The 17,135-nt window shown below is 40.5% G+C and overlaps 1 protein-coding gene across 5 annotated transcripts in view; it reads left to right on the top strand.

The window, feature by feature from the left end:
- Positions 1-17,135, top strand: part of ATXN1 (ataxin 1) — a 577,099-nt gene that overhangs the window by 252,005 nt on the left and 307,959 nt on the right. The window contains exon 1 of one of the 5 annotated variants that reach the window (XM_066377110.1): positions 4,050-4,069. The exons of the other annotated variants lie outside the window; for them this stretch is intronic. The gene's annotated coding sequence lies outside the window, so the exon portion shown is untranslated. Of the gene's footprint in view, positions 1-4,049; positions 4,070-17,135 lie in introns of those variants that run through there. 5 annotated transcript variants of the gene reach the window in all.

Raw genomic sequence — 17,135 nt, 5'->3', positions numbered from 1 at the left:
CTGTCCACTGCGCCACAGCCTGGTCAGGCTAGAGTTTATTTTGATATATGATCTTAGTCATGAAAATCAGATATACTCTTGCCAAATAGTACATCAGTTGTTCTCACATCATTTATTTAATACTCTTTTCTCTCATCAACCTTTATCATGTACTAAATATTTTTATGAACATGGGTATACTTCTGAATTTTATATTTTGTTCTTTTATCTTTGTCATTTTGCATTTAGTTTGGATTCTACAGTTTTAATAGTTTTTAACATAAGCATTCTGAGATTCTTCCATATAAGTTTCTTTTTTCAAAATTTCTTGGCCTGATCTGTGGTGGCCAAGTGGATAAGGCGTTAACCTGGGACGCTGAGGTCGCTGGTTCAAAACCCTGGTCAAAGCACATATGGGAGTTGCTTCCTACTCCTCCTACCACCCCTTTCTTTTTTGTATTTTTCTGAAGTTGGAAACGGGGAGGCAGTCAGACAGACTCCCGCATGCACCCGACCGGGATCCACCCGGCATGCCCACCAGGGGGTGATGCTCTGCCCATCTGGGATGTTGCTCTGTTGCAACCAGAGGCATTCTAGCGCCTGAGGCAGAGGCCATGGAGCCATCCTCAGCACCCGGGCCAACTTTGCTCCAACGGAGCCTTGGCTGCGGGAGGGCTGAAGAGAGAGACAGAGAGGAAGGAGAGGGGGAGGGGTGGAGAAGCAGATGGGTGCTTCTCCTGCATGCCCTGGCTGGGAATCGAACCCGGGACTCCTGCATGCCAGGCTGACGCTCTACCACTGAGCCAACCAGCCAGGGCCCCACCCCTTTCTTTATCTCCTCTCTCTAAGAAGATCAATAAAATTTCTTAGCAATTTTTAGCCTATTATTCTTCTGTGTGAATGTAGACTCATTTGGTCAGATTTTAAACATTTTTTCAAAATAAATTTGGGAGGGGCTTAAAGAGTAACAAAATATAGGGTGATGGAGGACAATTTGACTTTGGGTGATAGGTATACGGCATGATTGACTGTCCAAATGATGTGGAGATGTTTTCTCTAAATCTGTGCACTCTGGTTGACCAATGTCACCATGTTAAATTTAATTGTCTAAATAAAAATAATAAAATAAGTTTTAATTGTCATAGATTACATATCAATGTGGAGAGAACTGAATTCATTACTCTTGCAACTTTTGACCCATGTACATAGTCTTACTCAAGACTTTCACTGTCCTTTAGTAAAGCATTGTTTATTTTCATAGTATTCTAGTAGTTCTTGCTAAGTTTTCCTTAGAGATTTTACAATGTGGTCATAATTGTACATTTGATCTTTATTTTCTTTATATTTTCATCTTATTGCTGGTTTATAGAAAAACTATATAATATGTTTCTAAATAGGCAATAATAGCATTTCTAATAATGAATGTACTGTGTCCTACATTTTAATGTTTTGACTTTCATTTCTTCCAGAACATCTCAATGCCATGTTAGATGAAAACAGTAGAGCAGGTGTACTTGACCTCATTCTTGAATTTCATTATTAACTCTTGTTTTTAACTTTTAATCTGATGTTGGTTGGTGGCAGAAATTCTTTACTGTGGCAAATAAGTAGTATTCTAATTTTCCATATCCTTTCCCACAGCATTTTTTATAAAATGTTTTTTCAGCATCTTTAATAATGATTTTTTTCCCTGATGGAACCAGTGATGCTGTGGAGTGATAATGTAATTTATGTATTATGTCCATGCCTGGAAGATTTGAAATGATCGATTCCCCAGTTATTTGGCTTAGATCTTTTTTTTGTTGTTGTTGTTTTATTATTAAAGCCCCCTCCACACATGTTTTTCTACAGTAATAATTTTCATCCAAATTTTTACTTCTTAATGTTACAGAATTTTATTTTTCTAGAAAAATTTCCATTTCTGTATTTTATATTTTATTAACATAGTATAGATTAACATAGAATATTGCATGTTAACAAAATTTAAAATACCCTTCATATTTTTCATTTTCTCTTATTTCTCATTTTTAGTTTGATTTAATAGTTCTTTCTTTGAAACGTCAGATTAGCTATCAGTAAATCTATTTTGTTTTGGAGTATTTTTAAGGCTATGTTTTAAAATCTTTCTATTTAAAATTTTGAATTTGTTTCTGTCATTATTTATGTGTGCTCTACCTACTTTACTTTATTGGGGTTTATATCCCTTTTCTCATTTCTTGAGTTGAATCCTTTTTAAAAAGTTTTTCTTGGCCCTGGCTGGTTGGCTCAATGGTGGAGCGTCGGCCTGGTGTGCGGGAGTCCCAGGTTTGATTCCCGGCCAGGGCACACAGGAGAGGTGCCCATCTGCTTCTCCACCCCTCCCCCTTTCCTTCCTCTCTGTCTCTCTCCTCCCCTCCCGCAGCCGAGGCTCCATTGGAGCAAAAGATGGCCTAGGTGCTGGGGTTGGCTCCTTGGCCTCTGCCCCACGCGCTAGAGTGGCTCTGGTCGCGACGGAGCGACGCCCCTTGGTGGGCGTGCTGGGTGGATCCCGGTCGGGCTTGTGCAGGAGCCTGTCTGACTGCCTCCCCGTTTCCAGCTTCAAAGAAAAAAAAAAAATGTTTTTCTTAATGATGAAAATATTGAAGGTGTTTGCCTCTGAGTGTAAGTTGCCTATATTGATACACAATGTTCTCTTTATCTTTGTTTCAATCTGCAATTGCATAACTTAGTTTCTTTTAGACTCAATACCGAGTTAGAATGTTTTTAAAATGTATAAGTTTATTTAAATTGCTTGTGCCTTTATTAATGTGGAGTTTTGTTGTACCATGGTCACATAATACTGAGAAGTCAAGTTTCTTTGATGTCTCAATACATGATTAGTTTATGTTAATGTCCCATGAGCCCTGTATAGAAATGCGTGCTCTAATTATGTTTTTTGTATCTAGTCCTCAGCTCAGCATTATTTATTATTTTATGCTACTTTTCTATGTGTTTATTAAATTTTTATCTCCTTTTTTTAAGGACTAAAAGCAAAACCTATTGTATGCCTCTCAGCATCTGCTTATTTTCCTTTACTCATTTCTGGTAGATGACCATTTCATTAATTTGTGTGTGTGTGTGTGTGTGTGTGTGTGTGTGTGTGTGTGTATTCCCATTTTCATTAATTTTTTCTTGTGCAGTGAGCTCTTTTGTAAATTTTTTTTTTATTTTGGCCTAGGAATCAGGTGTTTCTTCAATTCAGAAAAGTTTTCTTACATAATATCTGTAATAACTTCTGTGTGGTATTTGTTCTGATCACTTCAGGATTCACAAATACCTTGGCTTCCTATTCTGTCTTCAATATCCATTATGATCTGTCTCTTTGCTCTCCCATTTTTGAATAGTTCTTTTAACTTTGTTCTTCACATCACTGATTTGATTTTACAGGGTGTTGTCTTTCCTTTTCTTTGGTCCTAACATCGCTTTCAATTATACTTTTGAAAAGTGATAATTGAAACATTTCCAATTTTTTGTTTTGTTTTGTAATTCAGTCAAGTTCTTCCTGGTTTCATTCACCTGTCATGTGTTATCTTTCATGTCTTGTTTCAGTCGGGATTTTTTCTTCATTTTTTTTTCTTGGAGAGAGAGGGTGGGGGAGAGGAAGGGGGAAGGTGCAGAAAGCATCAACTCCCATGTGTGCCTTGAACAGGCAAGCCCAGGTTTCAAACTGGTGACCTCAGCATTGACTTTTTTCTTCTTTTCTCTTTGTAAGACAAATCATATTTTGTCTTAAATGTATTTCTATTTCTAATAGTAAATCGTTTTCAAAATTATCTTTTTTCATTTCTGGAATGTCTTTTGTTGTTTTGCCACCATGTCACCTATGTTGTATAGTTTTGATTCACGCATCCTTAAATAGTGAAAGGCTTAGCCTGGCCTGGAATTTGTCCTCAAATGGCCCCTGTACCTTCTGGAAAAGATTAGATTCCTTCTGTCAGTCTGAAGCTAGAAGCGCAGTTGTTAAAAATGTACCAATCCAGGTATGTGTCCCATCAGCCGGGCAGACGGGCGGGAGCTGGAGCTGTACGCAGCCTCTGCTGGTGTTCTCCACATGGTTTCTGCTTTCTGTTGGGTAAGCCACTGTACATGAGACTGTTTTCTAACCCTGATTACTCCCTCACCTGAGCTTCACTCCAAGCCCTCTGAGCCTGTAACAGTGATGGAATTCTGGTGTCAGGGCTCTGCTGAGTGAGGAGCTGTCACAACTGGCTGGATAACCACCGGCATGGCAGTGCTTGTGCTTAGTTCTCCTCCTGTGCCTTCTGAATGCCTAACCAGCGCCTACCTCCAGCTTTTACTCCTCCAGTTTAGGGCTGTTACTTTCTAGTTTTCTGTCAGGATCTCTTCTTCTTTTCTTCTCACAGTGCTGCACCACTTTTTCAAGAAGGAGAATTGTGAGTGACATCTCTGGGTCAGCCTTTGTTGTTACGTTTCCTATGGTTCATCTAGAAAGATATGTTGATGATGGCCTATGTCTGATGCCCTCTCTGTTCTCCAGCGCTGGTCCATATTTCCCCCTATATGACATTCTTCTGTTACTGATGTTCAGATTGAAGATACGCTCTCAGGGCAGAGAGTGTAGGAGTTGCAGAGAGACTTCTTGAAGAAAATATGACACTCTAAGATCCAAATTTCCAAAACACAAACAGAAATGGCTGAATTTTACAGAATATTTATGGAGTTCTCTGAAATAATAAACTCTCCCAGGACACTCAGCATATAAAGTAATTTCTCAAAGTTAGGCTTGCACATAAATTGTCAGACACACAGCCTTTGTATGTGGTAAGCTACAACTGCATCTCTGTAACGGTCCCCAGGAGTGTCATGCTGCATGGTCCAATTAGGTACAGAGGGACACCCACATAGCAGCCAGTCACTTCACCTGTAATAATGTTTATGATCCAGAGCGGTGCCCGTTTCACCCTTTGCACTTTTCCCAGTGGCGTTGGCTGCTAGGCTCTGGGTTTTCAGCCTAGCAGCTGATTGCTTCACCCCACAAACTTCAGTGATCTTTGCAGGCCCTCTCTTACTAGGGAGAGCAAGAATGCCAACTTATTTTGAGGAAACAGAACAGTGAAGAAAATAGTCCTCTCTGCAGCTGAACACAGAGTAGTTAGAAGCAACAAAGTAGAAATAAAGTTCCTAGCTAGAGGGTGGGCCAGGGGCATAATGGATCTAGAGGAGCTTTATTTATTGACTAGCATTTCCCCCCCTTTTGCTGGTCTAGCTTCAATTACTGTCAACAAAGGAGACTCAGAAAAAATGATTTTGGAGTGAGTGATTTTGGAGAGTGTGTGTGTGTGTGTGTGTGTGTGTGTGTGTGTGTGTTTATGTGTATGTTTGTGTGTTGCCTGCCATGACATCCAAGTTACAGAGAGCTCTAGAATGAAAAAAGAGCAGTATTGCTGGGGCTTGCGAGCCAAGTCGGTGGCTCTTGCTGGTCAGGGCATACAGAATTGGGCAGTTTCTATAACTTGGCCTAGGGCCACATCACCAGTAAGCTTTGAGAGTCATTCTTGGGTCTCTGACTCAATAACCTACATTTTTTTTTGTACTGTACCACATTGACTCTCCTATTGATTTTCTTACTGGGAGTCTGTAAATTTTCCTAACGATCCTATCACCCGAAAGTTCCTTAACCTAAAGCGCCAGTATCTCTATCCCTGAGCCTACCCTTTCCCCTGAGCATTAGACCTGTTTCTGAAGGGTGAGCAAATGGTCTTACAACCCGAGGGAGAAGGGACTGTGTCCCTGCAGCCTTGTCTAAGTGCACAGAGTGTTAAGGATAGCCCTAGAGCAGTGCAGGGATCATGAGCAGCCTGTTATATCCCCAGCTTTGTTCTAAACTGTTTTCTTGTGGCCTTAGGAAAGGCATACCCTCTCTGCATGTGTGAAATGAAACAGAGTAAAGAATCTCTCTAAGATCCAGTCTGGCTCCCAAATTCTGCAGTTCCATGCATCACCAGTAAGAAGCCTGAACATGTAACACAGAACTTACTGTTGTCACAAAGTGGAACTTACATGATTGATATTGTGCTGCATGGCAATTGGGCATTAGTGGAGGAGAGGCATGGGTAGGGCTTAGATGCTTTCAGGCAGGAAGAGAGCCAGGAAAAAGGAGAAAGGTAACTGGGAGAAAGACTAACCTCAGATCTGCCTTTAGGGGGCGCCTGGCGCCATGGTCAGAGACCACAAGCTCCAAGAAACTGGTAAGAACTGGGCTCTTCCAGTTCCCAGTGAATGCAGGCAACTTTAGCCTAGCTGGCTGGGTCAACCCGAGTTGCACTTAACCTACTCTAGAATCACTGAGTTCTTTCTGAGGGTAGTGTAATCTTTAAGACAGCAATGTGTCTGCAACTTTATATGAATCTTCTCATATTATGTTACATTATATTATTTTAGAATAGTTCCTACTTTACAAATGCATAAGGAGGGCTTAGCAGGGGTCTCCAAACTTTTTACACAGGGGGCCAGTTCACTGTCCCTCAGACCATTGGAGGGCTGCCAAATACAGTGGTCCTCTCACTGACCACCAATGAAAGAGGTGCTCCTTCCAGAAGTACAGTGGGGGCTGGATAAATGGCCTCAGGGGGCTGCATTGTGGCTCGCGGGCCGTAGTTTGGGGACGCCTGGTAGAGTTTGGCCATGGTCACAGCGGAGTATGAACCGATCGTACGATTTCAGCGTATTTCCATCCTTATGGCAAACCTTAAGGTGAAGCAAAAGAAGATTTTAAAATTAAGGGGCCTTGCCTTACCCTGTGTCCCAGTTCAGAATGTTGGCTGCTGGCTGATACTGGAATTTAAAGGCAAGTAAAGCTTTCCATTCCTCAATTTAAAAATTGAAAAGTTTAAAGGACAGAAATAGTTTGGGTGCAAAACAAAGACCACAGTATATTCATACTGAAACAATGTAACGTTTCAACTGTTGCTCATGTTGACAGGGTCAGGGTGGAAAAGAATTACAGAGCAGAAACCCCTGGAGCCGAAAGGGAGGCACCTTTGGGGGACAAAAGGGAAAGGATTTTGTAGCCAGACTTTACCTGCCTTACAATTTGGGTCAAGACAACTCTGCTTCACCTTACTCTGGCGTCAGAAAATTTAGATGTTGGGGCAGGTACTTCTCAGCTCACAAAAGACAGTGTAATGTGGGGGTAATATTAATTCCTTTAATTCCCTTGGCATGGCTTTTGAAAACTAAGATTTCTGTTTTGAGAACTTTCACTCTGAAATGCATGAGAATTTCCTACTTGCAAAATAGATTCCACTTGCTCAAAGAAATCTTTTAGTTGTATTTCTTCTCTGTGTTATTGAACATTGTAAGTATCTGGTAGGTTCTTGGATTGTATTCCTATTAGAACGTCTGAGTGGAAAAAGGTGTTAGCAGTGCTGCTGGAAGAATCAGCTCCAAGCCCTGTGGGGAGCCTTGGGCTTCACCTCTCATCCAATATCCTGTAGGCCTTTTTTTCCCCTAGTCTTGGGATAGTGTCAGTTCTAGCACGGACTTGCTCTTTGCGCCTCATTAGAGTGAAGATGTTCCTATTAATAATTGTATTTTCAGTTTTTGCATTTTGATGGGGGTTTTGTTTTGCTTTGCTTTGCTTTTTTGGACTACCTGTATAGTTTCAGGAACAAACCCGACTTTGATATGCTTCCTTAATCATACCTCACCTGGCCTAGATAACATGCATTCCAAATTGTATTGAGAGTTTGCAGCAAGGCAGCTAAGCAACAGGCTCTAACAGCTGGATCATTTTCTAAGAATCAAAGGACATGACTTCAGTTTCCAGGTCTGGCTTTGGCCTGCTTGGGGAGAGCTGACATTTGGCTCGTCTCAGCCTGTGCACTTGGGGATAATTAAAGTTACTGCCTGATTCATAGCTTATAGGTGATTAAGCTTGTAAAATATTTGAGGCCTTTTCTTTCATTTATTTATTCAAACAAACATTTGTTTTTGAATGAATGGTGACTTTGATTTAAAAACACCATGCAAACATAAAACATTGGCAGCTTGTAGATAACAATTTTTTTATTTGCTCTCCTAAAGGAATTTTATTACCAAATCTTTGTGAATTTTGAACCTCAAGAAGAATAATCCTTTCCTTTGTCGGAGTTTTAAATTTAGAATAATCAGACAGTAGTGAAGCATTCTGTTCAAAGCATTCCTTAGGTGACCCATTTATTATATGCTGCTCTTAAGCGATGAATTTGATTAGCATTGAACATTCATTCGGTGTTTTTGCATAGCTAATACCAGGGAGAAATTTTCAAAAAGTTGTGCCTGCTGTTTAAGATTATTATATAGTCAAATTTTAATTATTGTACTGATGGAATATAATCAGTGATGTGTAGCCTCTAAAATAAGTCTCTAGCTTTGGGAAGCATTGTATGACACTTTTATTTACTTTTCATTGTGGTTTTGCTCAAACTTATATTAAAAATGTTCCGCATTCTTTGTGCACACAACTCACTGTAGGAAGGAAGGAGGGAATGACTCAAATGTATACCAGGGAGTTAGGGAAAGGTCAACTAGAATTTTGAAATTACAGATAACACACAGAAAGAATGATGGCAAAATTATCAATCTTGAATGTTAAATAGAAAATCATAGCCAGTAATTCACTCAATTGCATAAGAAAAATAAAAACAGTAAACTTCGGAAAGATTTCCATGTGTGGATATTATTGCTTCCCAGTTCTGCATTTTGAAAATTCCATGAGGCAATACTGCTTATGTCATACTCCAGTTAACACTGCAACAGTAAACTCAGTCGGATTAGTGATCTCCAAAATGTGTCCTGCACACTGCTGGTGCTCCAAGTAGTCTGTCTGGGGGAACAGAAGGACTGGTGTCTTGACCTATTAATGTGTCTAAATAATGTCTGTTACTTGTGTTGGCTGTTACTGCTTATTAAAAATACCTTTCTCCTTCCTATTTGTTCAGGTTAAGCTTGTTTTTATGGGCAGCAATTATAGAAGGAAATATTTGGAGGGTTTATTTCCTAGGTAGTGGCTTTTTAGATTCTGAAAGTCTTCTCAGCCTAAAAATATATTTCTGCATCAGCCTGCTCTAAAGCCCCTCCCTTCCTGCCATTTTTAGCCCTCCCTGTTTGGTCTGTTAGCCTGAACGACTGGTGCGATTGCTTGGTACATGCTTTAGGAGATGGTGATGACTGGCTCTCCAGGGTGAGAAAAGGGGTGATTCCTAAGTGTGGAGGTACTGATGCAAGGTAAGGAAAACCATCTTTGGCTACACACTTTGGTGTGGGGCACTCCTTGGTAAGTCAGTAGAAAGGTTACCAGTTCCACCCACCTGAACTGTGGGTCAGTGGGCTCTGACTAACCTCACGAGGCTTCTTCAAGTTAGAAGCTGAACTTAGTTTCTTCTGCTGGCTTGCTAGCCTGCCACCTGGTCACAGCTTCACTGCTCCCACTCCCTTGCAGGCGACTCTGTAGTATAGCTGTTCAGATGCATCCCAACACTTCATCCCTCTAGCTGAAGCAAGCCAGGAAGAGCCTTGGGCAGAGGTAAGGCCTGGCTGTTTGGTGCAGGTCAGTTTCTAAGATCATAGGTTTGCCAGCCAGTCCACATTACATATAAATGTCAAGCTGCAGCAACCATGTGCCCTGAAGCAGAGATGACCTTACCACATTTGTGAAAGATTCTGTTGCCAGGCTCTAGGTCCCCTGTTCTCCTACAAACCCCTTCCCCATCTTTGCTGATCTTCTCATTGTTTCCACATAAGGAAGCTAGCATTCTTATTGTTGTCCTCACTTGTTGTCTTATCATGACCTGCTCTCTAGAAAAGAAAATAAAAAACTATACAAATATCTACGATGTGTGTGGTCTGGGCCCCACGTAGTTACATGTATGTAATTGAACTTCAGCTTTGTACCAACCTTCTAAGACAGGTGTTTGTGTCATTTCACAGATGATGAACTTCAAGAGTCAAACCAGTAAATAACCCCTCCAAAGTTAGAGCTGGATGACGCTACGATTAATACTCAGCTTAGATTTAAAACTTGTTCTCTTTCCATATGTGTGTGTATGTGTATTTATTTTTTCTCTCCCCTCCCCTCTCCTCCCCTCCCCTCCCCTTCTCCCTCCCTCCCTCCCTCCTTCTGTCCCTCCCTCTTTCCCTCTCCTTCCCTCCCTCCCTTCCTTCCCTTTTCTCTTTCCTTCTCTCTCTTTCTTTTTTATTTGTTTTTCTTTCATTTCTTCTTTTTTTGATATCTAGATGTTCCAGTTTCAAGAGAGCATAATTATTCTGATATTTAAAGAGAGAAAGAATCTTTAAACCAAAAGTAAGAGTTTCAGGTCTCAGTGAGTTGTTGGAGGGTTGTGATCTTAAAGCCAGTCCCCTCAAGGTGTGAGAGCTACCTAACACACATCAAAGTATCATTCTTAATTGACTTTGCTGCTTTTGCTCAATTCTAGACCCCTGGCTTCTCTTTTCAACACAATTTAGAACGTAGCTGCTTTTCTTTGCTGTCCCTGGCCAGAGGTGTATGCTTTCCTGATTTCCTAATAAAACTTTAACTCATGTTAGGAGCCCCAATATTTTACTTAAGCCTTGTCTCACATTGGATTTGGCAGCACTACATTTAGGAATATGCTTTCCTTTACATTGAAAATAGCTTTATGCTACTTATCAGGGGCCAGCAATGATCTCAAACGTAAGAGATATTCTCAAAGAAACCTTTTCCTGCACCGCTACCATAATGCCATAATTGTGACCAGCTTTTAAAGGTGAGGTCCATACATGCCCGGCAGGTCTAAGGGGCGTGGGTTAGCACATTCTCTTATACCTTGGAGACAGTCTCCGCTGAGACGAAGTTCCCTTACAAAGCCCAAAGGAATTTTCCTCCTTCTACCGGAGGTGTTTATAACCTCTAATTTGCTCACCCTGCCTCTTGAAGAAAGGAGTAGGAACTCAGCCCCTGGCAGGCTGCCACGGAGCCGCTGCGGGCTCCTGTTCCAGAGCGGTGGCGCTCCCCGGTGGGTGTTGGGATGCTGATACTTTAGCAGGAGGATGCCGGTCAGAGCAGCAGCCAGCGGGCGCCCTGGGGGTGTGGCCATAGGCTGCAGGACAGCCAATCATGGAGCGGGAAGGCGGGCTTGTACAGGAAGGGCTGGAGAGGAGGGGCTGAGATGAACGTGTGGGTGGGTGGTCCAACTCCAGCTTGTTGGAACAGCTCCCATGCAAGATCTTATAAAAAATGTTAACCTTTTTTGTACTCTGTGCATAACCGTGGAGAGCGGAGCCCTGCCTGACGATTTGTCTTTGTTCCTGTTTTACCTTGGGAAAGGACTCACCTTTGTGCTGCTATAGTATTTCATGCAACCTCCACCTGGTGCTTTGGGCATGAAAGTACGTTCTGATTTCCCATAGGAGTTTAGAGATAGGGGGAGGACTAAGTAGTCCTCCATGCATCACTTAAAATGAAATACAGTATTCTGAAAAGATAATCAAGTTCCTGAATAAAAAGCCAGACATACATTTAATATAGCATTGGAATACAAAATCATTTTAAATAAAAGTTTTTTGTAGTTATGGAAAGTGAATATATTTTAATATGATCTTTACATATCAGTGTTATAAAGGGATCCTTTAAAATACGATGATTTTATTAATTTTCTGATCTTGAAAGCTGTTTTATAATCTGGAACTTCACCTAAGGTTACAGACACATTTTCCCCCCATCATATTTTTGGGCACCTAGCAGGAGATACTAAATATACAAATAGGGTTGCTTTGTTTACTACAGTCTTAGTAAACAAACAAGATAAGGATATCTTTCTTGACCAACAAGGACAGGCTTGCTCTCCTTAACTCTGGCTGGCTAGATTCTAGCTTACTGAATTGGAAAGAAAAGGTACCATTAGTGTGATTAAAATAAGGTACCTTAGCCCTACTTAATTAAAAGTGTGAGAATGTAGTAAGAAGGATAAGACTGCATTAATAGACACCAAAAAAAAAAAAAAAAAAAAAATCCCAGATAGGTACCTAACAGGCACTATAGCATATACTTGTTTGTTTTACTTTTTAATCATACCCAGTTTTTCGGAGACATTCTTTGTGTTGGGGAAGGCCTTGAATTCTTCCTTCTCCCCCTCACTGGCTGCCTTTCAGACACAGGCCCTACTTGTTGGGGTTCACCAGTAAGAAAGAGATCAGAATGGAGAAAAAAATCTAAGAACGTGGTGAGGATAATCTAAACTTTAGAGAGTGGTTACTAAACTACTAGTAAATGGCTCTGGAGAAAAAAAGTCCAAACTGTTAACAGTATCAGCCAAACTGACTGTGTGTTTTGCAGACCATTGCCCTAGCCTTAATTCATGTCAGTTAAAGAAGGTAGACTAACTGCTCTGCCAATATCCTTCAGTGTCTGCTATGGTGTTCTTCTGCCACTAGTTCATTGTAACTTTGCTCCCCTAACCCCTAGCGCCCCATCTCTTTATTTGCTAACTACACTCAGACCCTTAGATGCACATGAAGAAAAGATGCACTGGCTGATCTGCAGTTCAGACTCTGAAGGGTGATGTAGTCTCCAGCTCTGATCTAAGACTTTTTGGAGGGGACAGAAGCCTTTTTCTCTAAGTCTGAGCCTGTCAGAACCTCATTACAAAGGTTTTTATATTTTGTTCTTCTAAAATAAAAGCTAATAATGTTTTTCTTTATTTCAGTTATCTATCCTTCTGTTTCTAATACTGAAAGAAGTAAAGAATTATCTTGATTTGCTATATAGTTTTGTGCATTTTAAGTTTATACATGACTTTCTGTTTCAAGTGGGCAGTTTTGGTCCATGGGACTTAATGTATTTTAGAGCACTCTTTGACACCTTTGGCAGCCACTTTGCTTGATGAATGATTAGAAAATAAAGCCATATGGAGCCTTCAAATTATTTATCCTGAGTCCAATCTAATTTATTAGTTAATGCCATATTTGAAGGTGGAAAAATAAGCATATCTTAGGAAGTAGCTTTCATTTGTTTAGTGAGGAACAAAGTATAAACTCAGCCATGTGTGAGAGAGGTACAGTGGTACCTGAGATATGAGATTAATTTGTTCTGTAACCAAGCTCGTAAGTCACTCAACTCATATATCAAACAAATTTCTCCCATTTAAAATAACTGAAATAGATTTAATCCGTTCCAGCCCTGTGAAACATCCCCAGACCATCCTAAATTATGAAAAAAACCATGTTTTTAATTAAGAAACACACATGTATACTTTACCAATGCATAACAAAATATACGAAATAAAAGAAAAAAGTGTTATTTATTCTTACCTTCGAGACAAATGAGTGTGGCTAACGGAGATGAATGGCGGAGGAGGAGGGAGGGAGGAAGGGATGCAGGCACTGTAGACACATAAACTAAAACTGCACTTTCTTAACACTAAACGTAAACTAAAACTTCACCTTCTTTACTTAAAATGAAACCACAAAAACTTAATTGTAAAAAAGTGCACTTTCTTAACTTTAAACTTAAGCTAAGCTTAACGTTACGTATTTTTCATTTAATCATCACCTGCTTTTGCCTTTTTTGCTGCACTTTTGGCACTTTCACTTGCAGGACTTTTGAATAAAAATCTATCCAAAGAGGTTTGCTTTTGCCTGCCTTTTAAAATGTTATAGAAATGTGACAAACAAGTGTCATTAAAAAGTGCTGAAGCACGACCAGTTGAAACTTTTTCTGGGTGTTTCTTTTCAACGAAACTTGAAAGTTTCTCCCACATTGCCAACATGTCTTTAATTTCACTTGTTGAAATCACTTCCTCCGACTCTACCTCCTCCTCATTACTAATCTCTTGCAGAAGCTCTGTATGTTGCATCATCTGTAGCTCCTTCAACTCCTCAGTTGAGAGTTCCTCCTCATGTTCCTCGACAAGCTCATTTACAGCACCCTCATCTAACTCCAGCCCCATCGACTTTCTGAGGGACACAACCTCCTCCAACGCTTCTACCTTAGTCTCGGTCTCCAGTTTGAATCCTTCGAAGTCCCTGTCTGCAACAACATCAGGCCATAACTTTTTCTATGCCGAGTTCAAGGTTCGTTCTTCTTGTAACCTCTTGCCATGCCAAGTCAATAATGCGTATAAACATATCACGATGTTATAGCGATCTTTCCAAAACTCTTGAAGGGTTAGAATTGTATTCTCAGTCACCTCAAAGCAGCGGCAGAACAAGTGTAAAGCTTTTTAAAGTTGGAAATGACCTGCTGATCCATAGGTTGCAAGATTGAAGTCGTGTTGGGTGGGAGGTAGAGGACTTTCACAAATTTGAACTCATCGAGAATGTCATCTTCAATACCAGGTGGATGGGCTGGAGCATTTTCAAGGATTAAAAATGCTTTCATTGGAAGTTTATTTTTTTGAAGATATTTCTTCACAGGACCAAAGATGAGATTTACCCATTCCATAAAATCTGGTGGGTAACCCATGCCCTAGCATTGGCATGCCACATAACCTGCAGTTTTTCTTTAAGAATTTTGTGAGTCTTAAAGGCTCAGGGATTTTCGGAATGATACACTAGCAGTGGCTTTACTTTACAGTCACCCCTAGCATCTGCACACAATGCAAGGGTCAGATGGTCCTTCATGGGTTTATGGCCTGGCAGCTTCTTCTCCTCTGAGGTGATGAAAGTCCTCCAGGGCATTTTTTTACAATCCTGTTCTGTGACATTTGAACACTTGTTGGGGATGTAGCCTTTCTTTGTGATAAGCGCAACAAAACATATGATGTACTCCTCAGCTGCCTTAACGTCAGCACTCACAGCTTCACCATGCCTCACCACCGAGTGGATGCCAGATCTCTTGAAATTTTCAAACCAGCTGTGACTTGTCTTAAACGTATCTTCTGCTGCCTCTTTTGAGGTTGATGGTTCTTTCTTCTTCAAGTTGCTGTAAATAATATGTGCCTTTTTGCATATTACAGTCTCTGTCACTTTATCTCCTGCCAGCTTTTTCTCTTTCACCCACACCGCAGAAGCTTCTCCATTTCTTCATGGATATTTGTCCTTAATTGGGACAGAATTGTAGTTCCTTTCACTGGATTTGCGCTTTTGATGGCATCCTTTTGTTTAAGGATGGTACAAATTGTAGATATATTGCAGTCATACAGCCTTGCCAGTTCAATCACACATATACCACGCTCATGTTTTTCTATTATTTCTTGCTTTACTTCTATTGACATCATTCTCTTCTTCTTCTCCTCACCACTGTCCTTTATACTCAGTTTCTTCGGCCCCATGATAGCACACAAAAAAAGTTAGTAAAAAAATGCAAAAATGATGCAAGAACGAGTACAACGCACAAGATTCGACTTGATTTTGTGGGTAACACATGAGAAAGAATGAGATGCTGGTGTTGTACTGCCGATTCTGGACGCATGCGCCAACGTGCCAACTAGCGGCAGCTTCCCGAATCACGACTTGTATCTCTGAATTTCACTTGGATCTCGAACAAAAATATGGACTGAGTTGCAGCTCGTATCTTAAAAAGTATGTTGGTCTGCTCGTATCTCAAGGCACCACTGTATAAGACAGTTATTTCTTTATGGATTATTCTTAACTTGAGCCGATACAACAAAAACACCTCCTTTAGGTCAATCAGAACTCCTTCTAGATTTTAAAATGATGTAACAGTTTCAAAAAAAATGATTGGGTGCACTGCTGGTAGGAGTGTAGGTTGGTATAGACACTTTGGAAAACAATTTGGCATAGCCTGACCAGGCAGTGGTGCAGTGGATAGAGCGTCGGACTGGTATGCAGAGGACCCAGGTTCAAGACCCCGAGGTCGCCAGCTTGAGCGCAGGCTTATCTGGCTTGAGCAAAAAGGTCATGAGCTTGGACCCAAGGTCGCTGGCTCCAGCAAGGGGTTACTCGGTCTGCTGAAGGCCCGCGGTCAAGGCACATATGAGAAAGCAATCAATGAACAACTAAGGTGTCACAACGAAAAACTGATGATTGATGCTTCTCATCTCTCTCCATTTGTCTGTCTGTCCCTATCTATTCCTCATCCCTCTCTCTGACTCTCTCTCTGTCCCTGTAAAACAAAAAAACAAAAAAAACAAAACAAAAAAAAACCAATTTGGCATATGATGTCAGAGTGGATATTCATGTAATTTGTGACCCAGCCAGTTTGTTCTTAGGCAGCACCCCAGAGAAACCTTGCTTATCTCTATTATTTCTAATGGAAACACATTGTTTCTAATAGAAAAAAATAAAATTATAAGGTAAAAAATTTAATCCATCAGTAGAACAATATTGAAAAATTCATACAAGAGAACATTATATAGCAGTGAAAATGAGTGAACTGCCGCCACTTACAACAACATAATCAAATTTATTAATAGCACTGTGTGAAAAACGATAACAACCAGCCATGGAAGACAAGATACAGTATGATAGGAATATTTATAAAGTTCAAAATCAAGCCAAATTACATTGTTTATTAAGGGAATAATACATTCAAATTTTAGGTTGTGGTTACCTCTGGAGCAGAGCAAGGGGAGAAGTTAGAAAGCAGCACATAGGTAGATGCAGCCATTCTGGTCACGTCTTCAAAAGGCAGGTTTGTGGGTATTCATATTGATTGTTGTGCCTCATAGATTACATGTATTATATATGTGTTGTATGTATTCTTTTGGAGGTCTCAATTTTCACATAATACAATTTTTGGATTTAAAAAAATTGCCATTTTATTGAGATATATGTCACGTAGCACTGTATAAAGTTAGGGAGTTCAGCATAATGATTTGACTTACATATGTCATGAAATGATTAGCACATCTATCACCTCAGTAGATACGAAAAAGTAATAAGAAAGAAAAACACAATTTTTCTTGTAATGAGAACTCTTAGGATTTGCACTCTTAACTTTCATATAGCAATGTTCACTGAAGTCATCATCTTGTGAGTTACTATTTAAAAATATAAGTTGTGGGGTTTTTTTTGTATTTTTCTTAAGTGAGAAGCCGGAGGGTAGGGAGGCAGACAGACAGACAGACTCCTGCATGTGCCTGACCAAGATCCAACTGGCACGCCCACCAGGGGGTGATGCTCTGCCCCTCTGGGGCGTTGCTTCCCTGCAATCAGAGCCATTCTAGTGCCTGAGGCAGAGGCCATGGAGCCATACT

Source organism: Saccopteryx leptura, chromosome 3, assembly GCF_036850995.1.
Source record: "Saccopteryx leptura isolate mSacLep1 chromosome 3, mSacLep1_pri_phased_curated, whole genome shotgun sequence".
Lineage (NCBI taxonomy): Eukaryota > Metazoa > Chordata > Mammalia > Chiroptera > Emballonuridae > Saccopteryx > Saccopteryx leptura.
The sequence above is the reverse complement of the archived record's forward strand: the minus strand, read 5'-3'. Positions and strand labels throughout refer to the sequence as shown.